We start from the raw sequence: 7,835 nt of genomic DNA on the forward strand, positions 1-7,835 counted from the left end.
TGGGGCCCCTCCCCCACCCGAGCTGGTGCCACGACTCGCCAGCACCTCGAAGAGCACGAGGGGGCGAGTCGTAGCCAAGGTGGGGTCGTCAAAGCCGATGGCAGCCTCGTGACGGGGGCAAGCAGCGTGTGAGGGACCCTGTGAGCGAGCAGCGCTGCGGGGACCTCTTGCGAAGGAGGAGGCTACAGAAATAAGAGCTGCCGTAGGGTCGATGCGCGCAGTGGACTGGATCGTCAGGCCGGCGGGAGTCGTCTGCGGCTCCGTGTCCGACTGGGGGCAGCGTCGAGTGGGTCTGGCATCTGTCCCAGGCTTTTGCCAGGCGTGCGTCCTGGTCTCGTACTGTTCTGTGCTTTAATTAGTAACCTGGATGATAGAGCCGAGTGCGCGCTTATTAACTCGGAGGATGAGACTGAGCCTCATGGGCAGAAGAAACTTTGGAGGGAAAGGTTGAGGATTTAAAATGACCTTGATAACTTGGGGGGTGGGGGAAAGTGTGACATGAAAAGGATAATATTCAATAAGGAATAGTGCAAGATAGTGCACTTTGGAAGGAGCAATTAAATGCAAAATGAAGATTGACTAACAATGTTGCAGTATTGCAGAAAAAAATGGAGAACTGGCTGTACTGGGTCACAGTTTGAATGTGACCGAACAATGTTGTAGTGTGGAAACGAGCTGTTGTCACACTGGAGTCTATGAACAGGAGCGTCTGTGCTGGGCATGAAAAGCGGTCAGCACTGGTGAGGTGCTTTATCCAGTCCCGGGCGCTTTGAGAGACACGCGGACCAGTTGAAGAGAGTCCAGAGGAGAACGGCAGACGTGGCTAGATATCTTGACAATATTACATATAACGAAAGGTTGGAAGAATTGGGGTCATTTAGTGAAAGAAAGAAGGCTATGATACAAGGGGGATTTGAGAACAATCTTCGGATACAAAAAAGGTCTGTTATAAAGAGCGTGGTCGTTAGTCATTCTCAGTGGTCACCTGGAGCAGGACAAGTAGTCATGGATGATTTAGAGTGGATATTAGGAATAACGGTCTAACTCTGAAGGTGTTTAAGCAGTGGAAGAGATCATTGAAAGTGTTTCGATGCAGTTACACAACACTTGTTTAGGTTGATTTAGATGCAAGAGATACTGCCTGGTGTAGGGGCTTGGGTTAGATGACCTCCAGATTCCTTCTAGCCCTGGTTTTCTATAATTCAATGATAATGAGAGACAAGGAATAGAAAATATGCTTCAGCTGGGATTTGAAATGAGGTGGAGTGTTGGTAAAGAAAATAAGAAGCAACAGGAGCAGCTGTGGAGAAAGCTTGGGCACGAACAATGTGCAAGGCCTTTTCTGTGAGGAGTTCAATGTAAATGTCTTCACAAACCAAGTGTGAAGGGGAGTAGTGGCACATAAGGCTCAGGAGACTGGCTCTGGCAAAGCCAAAGAGGGTATTTAAAAACTATGGGGAGAATTTTTATTTTAAACTGGATCCTGAAGTGAATGGGGAAGCCTGCAGAGGAGATGGAGAGCTTGAGCTATTGTTTATACATGCAGGTTTACCTGTGATGGTACCTGAGGAAACCACAGAGGAGGAAGCTGCAATAGTAAAAAAGGATGCGAGATGTGAAGGTCTGGAGAAGGGTTTCAGGCAGCAGAAAGGAAACTGAGGGAGTTCAGGCCTGCCACCAAGGCAGTTACAGCTCTAATTTGTGTTGTCTGCAAACTTGCACTGGTTTGACAAACACATTGAGACTCCTGGGTGGATCCCAATAGCTAAATTCAGGTTAGGTTAAGCCAGTTGGGAACAGATTCATACTAAACTGAAATAGAACAGAGCTAAATTATTTTTTATGTATATGTATCCCTTTACTTGAATCTGTGTAACTGTCCAAAGATTAAGGTAGCAGGTTAAAGCTAAAGTTTGCTGGACTTGGTTTGTTTCTGGCCTTGCTGGTGTGTTATGGTATGGGCATTATAGGGCGGACCTGGTCACTCTGGGTAAATGCCTGGGATGGACAGGAGCTGACCAGTGGCTCAAGGAGCTCTACAAAGAAATTTGGTGAATGACTGCGCCCCCTGGAAAGTTGGCTGGCTTAAGAAATACTAAGTTTTCATGCAGTTGTATATGGTGTTGTCTTCATTCATTCTTCTAATGAGCCTTCTTATTTCAGTTATCCTGAACTGCATTGCCTTGAAAGGAAGTAAGATGGTTTGGAATGGAAATGTCTCCTTTTGTGTAGGTTCAATAAATATGATTTAACAGTTGGGGCACAAGAACTTCCTGGGTCTTAACCCCAGCGCTGACATTGACTTCTGTGATGCAAGGCAAATCATTTCACTGGCTTCTCTCTCTGCTTCCCCCATAAAAAAAGTTGATATAGTAGTGCTCAACTAGCTCATCAGTCAATGTTTGTTGGGTTTGAGATGTGATGGAATCCTCCTCTCTCCTGTACAGCCTGCTGGAGGGTAATTTTGTTCCACACAGGGCAATTTATATGTTTTGTGTGTGTGTGTGTGTGTGTGTGATTGATTTAATTTAATTGGGGAGCAGATAAATATGTTTTTTGGCTGTGCTGGAGGAATGGCATCTGCTGCCTGAAGCCATTCTGGGTGGAAGGGGCTGGTTAACCTCTTGCTTGCTGGACTCCACTATCATATGTGTGGAGGTGCTGGCATTGCAAAGAGTCATGAAGCAGTTGACTCCCTTTAGGCTATTGGCATGTCATCATTCCAGCTGGCCACCGCTGAGGTGTAGGACAGGCCTGGAGGTGTGTTTAGACTCACGTAGGGGAGGTGGCACTGAACTGTGGTTAAGGAACAGCTATTGCCATACAGTAATCTTTAAAGATCATTCTTCTGAGAAACAGCCCTGCTTGTGTGTGGCATTCTTTTCCCTCCTTATGTAGTAGTCTGTGCACTCGCATGCAGCCTGCCTGCTGTATATCTCCTTTCCAAGTCCTGTCAGTTTCTGCTGCTGATTGCCCCTCTTAGAATTCTCTTGCCAATTCTTTAAGTTATTGGCAGCGTGTCCTGCACAAGATTTGATCCTGGGAAGTGTTAGTGCTCTCAAATTTCACTTACTTTTTTTTAGTAAGGCAGGATTTGGTAGAAAGAGAAAACAAAGTCTCTAATCTTGGATGAAGCAGCAGGAGCAGGGGACATGGTTGGGCTAAGATAAAAATCATAACAAATCTCCTTACTACTAATACGTTAATGTAGACTCTGATCTTGTTCTCACTGAAGTCATGGGAACTTTGACATCACCCTCAACTAAGGGCAGAGTGCAGACCTTAGTAACTTAAACTAAAAGTATTTACTTTTCACTATTGATACGCTTTGTTTACTATTGTTACATACTTTGGCACAAGCAGAAAGGTGTATGGTATAACCCTTCTTGATCAGCTAGTGCTTAGTCCTCAACATTTTTCCTGGCCAGGATGTAATTAGCTCTAATAATGAAAAGAGAACCACCAGTTTCCTTTTAGTTTCTCATCTGTTTCTACTTAGTTCTATTTTCCAATTCCCACATATTAGTACAGTGCAGCAGTGTGCTGGTTATAAGCAGTGCATAGGGAAGCTGGGGTCCAAACAACATTTCGTGATATGGTTATATACCCATTTTCAAAAAGGCCATAACATTTCTGGTAGATTTCTCAGGCCTTTGACAGTGCCTTTTTGAAATAATCAAATAACATCAAAGATCCTGTTTTCCCCTGAGTGTTCCAATAATAAAGACCGGGAAAAAGAAATAGAGGAAGCATGATGAAATGAATAGGGCTGTTTTAAAACATCAGTTTCCTAGTTTTGCTTAGGACATCAGTATTTCTCTGATGGTGAACTTGCTGGCACTGAGCTTGATGACTGAGCCTCGCAAGCCAGCAGCCTTGGCTTCCAGTTTTCCAGCTAACTGTGAATGCTTTTGCTGCAGGAGAATCTTGAATATCTTTGAAATATTTGGCAGTGGTGCTATAGGATTAAATAATATTTTAAATTTTTCAAGCCACTTGGTTTGGTACACAAATTACACCTAATTAGTTGTTTAATTATGTGCAGAAGCTGAGAATCCACTAACCCAGAAATCAGCATGTGGCAAGTCTGTGCGACTCATAAAAGGCTTGAAAGTCAATGGCTGAGTGGGACTTGGTGCTGAAATGGGTACTGCAGTGATGACTGGGCAGGGTTTCTCTTTTCTGAAGTATAATGCTGCAGAATGGATTATGCTCAAGGGTCCAACCGTGTCTAGTTTAATGTGGAGACCAAGCTGGAGAGATGATGTTGTGAATGGAATGCACTGTTGGCCTGGCACCTTGTACTCGCAGAAGTAAAAGGAGCTGTAAGACCCAAGGATTAAAATGTTTTATGTGCAGCTAAACACGCTTTTTAAGTTGCATCAAACCCACTCTGGTCTGAAACCAAACCCAGCTGTTTGGTCCCTCCCACCCCCTTGGAAAAGAGACACCTAAAGCAAATTTAGAGCTCTTGAAAGGTCCTTATTTGTATGCATAGAGACTTAATTCCTTTATCTGCTGCAGAACCTCATCAAGACAACCTCCTTCCAGGCCTGCCACTGTCTCTGACCTCTCCGCTGAAACTGCTGGCAACAGATGATCTGGCCACTAGCGTCCACCAAACTAATTTTTAAAGTCTGCTAAATAATCATCAAATGGAAGCAAAATGTGTTCTTTCCTGCCCTGGCTCATTTTCAAGTAGTGGTCTGACTTATAAGGCAAGTCCTTTAGCAATACAGTTATCCCATTTGCTGTATAAGGGAAATGTACGGTCTCCCTTTACATCAAAAAGTTGTAACCATGGCTGATGCAATAAAAATACCTTAAATAGTCCAGCTAGGCAGGTGCATGTAGTCTGCATGTTTCAAGGTGGTTCTTGATCAGAGCACTTCAGTATTTGCCCAGTGAGTATTCAGGATCCTATATGGTTTTCCTACAGGGCCCTTAGAATCCTAGAAAATTAGCATTGGATGGGGACCTCAGGAGGTCACCTAGTTCAGTGGTTCTCAACCTCTTTGTACCAGGACCCATTTGTAAACATTGATGGCCACTCCTGACCCAGTGCCACTCATTCCTGACTCATTGCCCTTTCCACTGGGCCTTAGCCCTCCAGTGTGTGGGGTAGGGGGTGGGTATGTGGGGCAGGGAGGAATGTGTGGGGGATGGGGGGCCCTAAGCAGCCCTCTTTCAAGCTGGGACAAGCTGGAACTCTGCCAGCCTCCAAGGGAAAAGCCATGGTTTCTCACATATTTCTCATTTAAAGGAGTATCCATCTTTTAAGTTTGTTGATACATTTTTTAAATTTTTTCACAACCCTTTCATATTCTTTTGGGTTGTGACCCACAGGTTGAAAAACGCTGATCTAGCCCGACGCCCTGCACAAAGCAGGACCATCCCCAACTAGATGGCCCCAGCCAAAGCTTTGTCTAGCCGGGTCTTAAAAACCTCCAAGGATGGAGATTCCACCACCACCTCTCTGGGTTCCAGTGCTTTACTACCCTGTTAATGAGAGGATCCTTCTTAATATCTAACCAAAACTTCCCTTGCTGCAACTTGAGACTGTTGCTCCTTGTTCTGTCATCAGCCACCACTGAGAACAGTCCAGCTCCATCCGCTTTTGAACCCTCCTTCAGGTAGTTAAAGGCTGCTATTAAATCTCCATTAGCCACCTATGCAACAAGGCCACACTGCTGGTTCATATTCGGCTTATTTCCCACTGTAACCCCCAGCTCCTTTCTGCAGAGCTGCTGCCCAGCCAGTCAGCCCCCAGCCTGTACCGGGGCATGGGATTGTACTGTCTGAAGGGCAGGACTTTGCACTTGTCCTTGGTGAACCTCATGAGATTTCTTTTGGCCCAATCCTCCAATTTGTCTAGGTCACTCTGAATCCTAGCCCTACCCTCCAGCATATCAACTACCTGCTTCTTCTCTCCCCCCCCCCCCCCCCCCCCACCAGCTTGGTGTCACCTGAAAACTTGCTGAGGGTGCACTCTGTGCCATTTTCCAGGTTGTTGATGTAGACATTGAACAAAATCGACCCCAGAACTGACCCCTGGGTCACTCCACTTGATACTGGCTGCCAGCTAGACATCAAGCCATTGATTACTACCGTCTGAGCCCGATGCTCCAGCCAGTTTTCTCTTCAGCTTACAGTCCATTCATCCAGTCCGTACTTCCTTAGCTTGCCTGCAAGAATGTTGTGGGAGACGGTACCAAAAGCCTTGCTAAAATCAAGGTATACCACATCCACTGGTTTCCCTTTGTTTCACATGCAGGAATTAATCATTTCAAATCCAGAATTGGTCAACTTCCAGGGCTAGCCAAATGTCCCACAAATATATAACACTAGTGCACAGCAAATATTGGTTTGACTACAACGAGCAGTGTTTAGGGCATTAGTAGAGTATTGTCGTTGTTGTATGGTCTGTTGTGAGTGCAGAGAAGTGGGGATTGAAGCACCTGGATTTCTTTTTCACTTTGACACTGATTTACTGTGTGCTCCCGGACAAGTCTCTTAACCTCTCAGAGCCTCAGTTTTCATAACTGTAAAATAGGAATAAGGAAGTTAAATATCACATTAGTGTGGAAGACCTAATTTTCTTTTTAAAAATGCTTTGAGTTCCCTGGAAGTTGTTACGGAAGGGCAAAGTGTGTGTATTCCAAATAACCAAATTTACATAAGCAGGTCTTGGGAATAATGACATGGAAAGTTGCCTCTGTAACTACATGTGACTTTGGGAGTTGAGTGAAGTTTCCTGGTGTACCTGCTGCAATGCATGTTCGCAGAAGTTCTGATCCAAACACTGTTGCAGTCATTTGCATTGATCTTAGCGGGCTTTGAATGAAGCTTACAGGCATCTGGTGTCTAACATCATCTTTAACCATGAATATGGGGTGGTGGTATGGAAGTTTGGAAAGAAAGATGTACAACTGCGTCAGGCAAAGCTGAGCAGAGATTTTTGCCCATTCACCTAATACTGTCCGTAGGAACTTGAAGCATTTTCAAAAGAGTGAATCCTACCTGCCCACACTTACTGGGTTTTGCATTTGATGCTGAAGATGGTCCAAGGTGTCTGGCAGTCAGGGACCTGGTTAAAATTTTGGACTTGCCAGTTGACCAAGGCAGGGGAAGTCTGCACATTTGACCATTCTAGTTCTTCGATGGGGGTGGTACTGGCAAAGGTGGGCCTTTGTTTATGGCATTACCTGAGCTCTGATCTAGCCTCCCACACAGGGTAGCCATGGGAAAGCCACTCCCGAGGCTCCTGTAGCGAGGCAAATAGGCCCTGTGATGCTCCTATCTCAGTTTCCCTCTCATGCTCATAAATAAACTTTTATATTGCTCTTAATAGTGGGTTATCCCCCATACTTTGATATACTGTACAGTACCTAGCACTGAGATCCTGGTCACTGGTTAGAGCCCCTATGTAATGCAGAGAATAAATAAATAATGCATTTCCTTCTTTGAAATCTTCCCCCAAGCATGTTTAATCCCCTGGCCATCAGTGTTCTTGCACGGCAGCCAAACAAAATAATGTTTGAAAAGGTACCCACATATTTTCAGTCTCCAAAGTGTTAGCTTAATCTTAGTATCGAAATACATCTTGCAAGCTACACTTTTGTTTTAATCTCCAAATTTCTCCCACTTTTTCTGGAGGATTGGGGAGACCCTGAGATCGCTTGGTGGCTTTCCTGACCCTGCCATAAAATCTTGGTGAGCAGGGTGAGGAATGGAAGAGGTAGCGAAATATGAAGGCAATGGAAGACGCCAGTCACAGGGCTCAAGTGCCTATACACTAATGCTAGGAGCATGGGGAGCAAGCAGGATGAACTAAC

The 7,835-nt window shown here is 45.0% G+C and overlaps 1 protein-coding gene across 2 annotated transcripts in view; it reads left to right on the forward strand.

Moving 5' to 3' along the window:
• Window positions 1-7,835, forward strand: part of PEX14 (peroxisomal biogenesis factor 14) — an 88,465-nt gene that overhangs the window by 269 nt on the left and 80,361 nt on the right. The window lies entirely within an intron of this gene.

The sequence above is a fragment of the Alligator sinensis genome, unplaced genomic scaffold, assembly GCF_000455745.1.
Source record: "Alligator sinensis unplaced genomic scaffold, ASM45574v1 scaffold366_1, whole genome shotgun sequence".
Lineage (NCBI taxonomy): Eukaryota > Metazoa > Chordata > Crocodylia > Alligatoridae > Alligator > Alligator sinensis.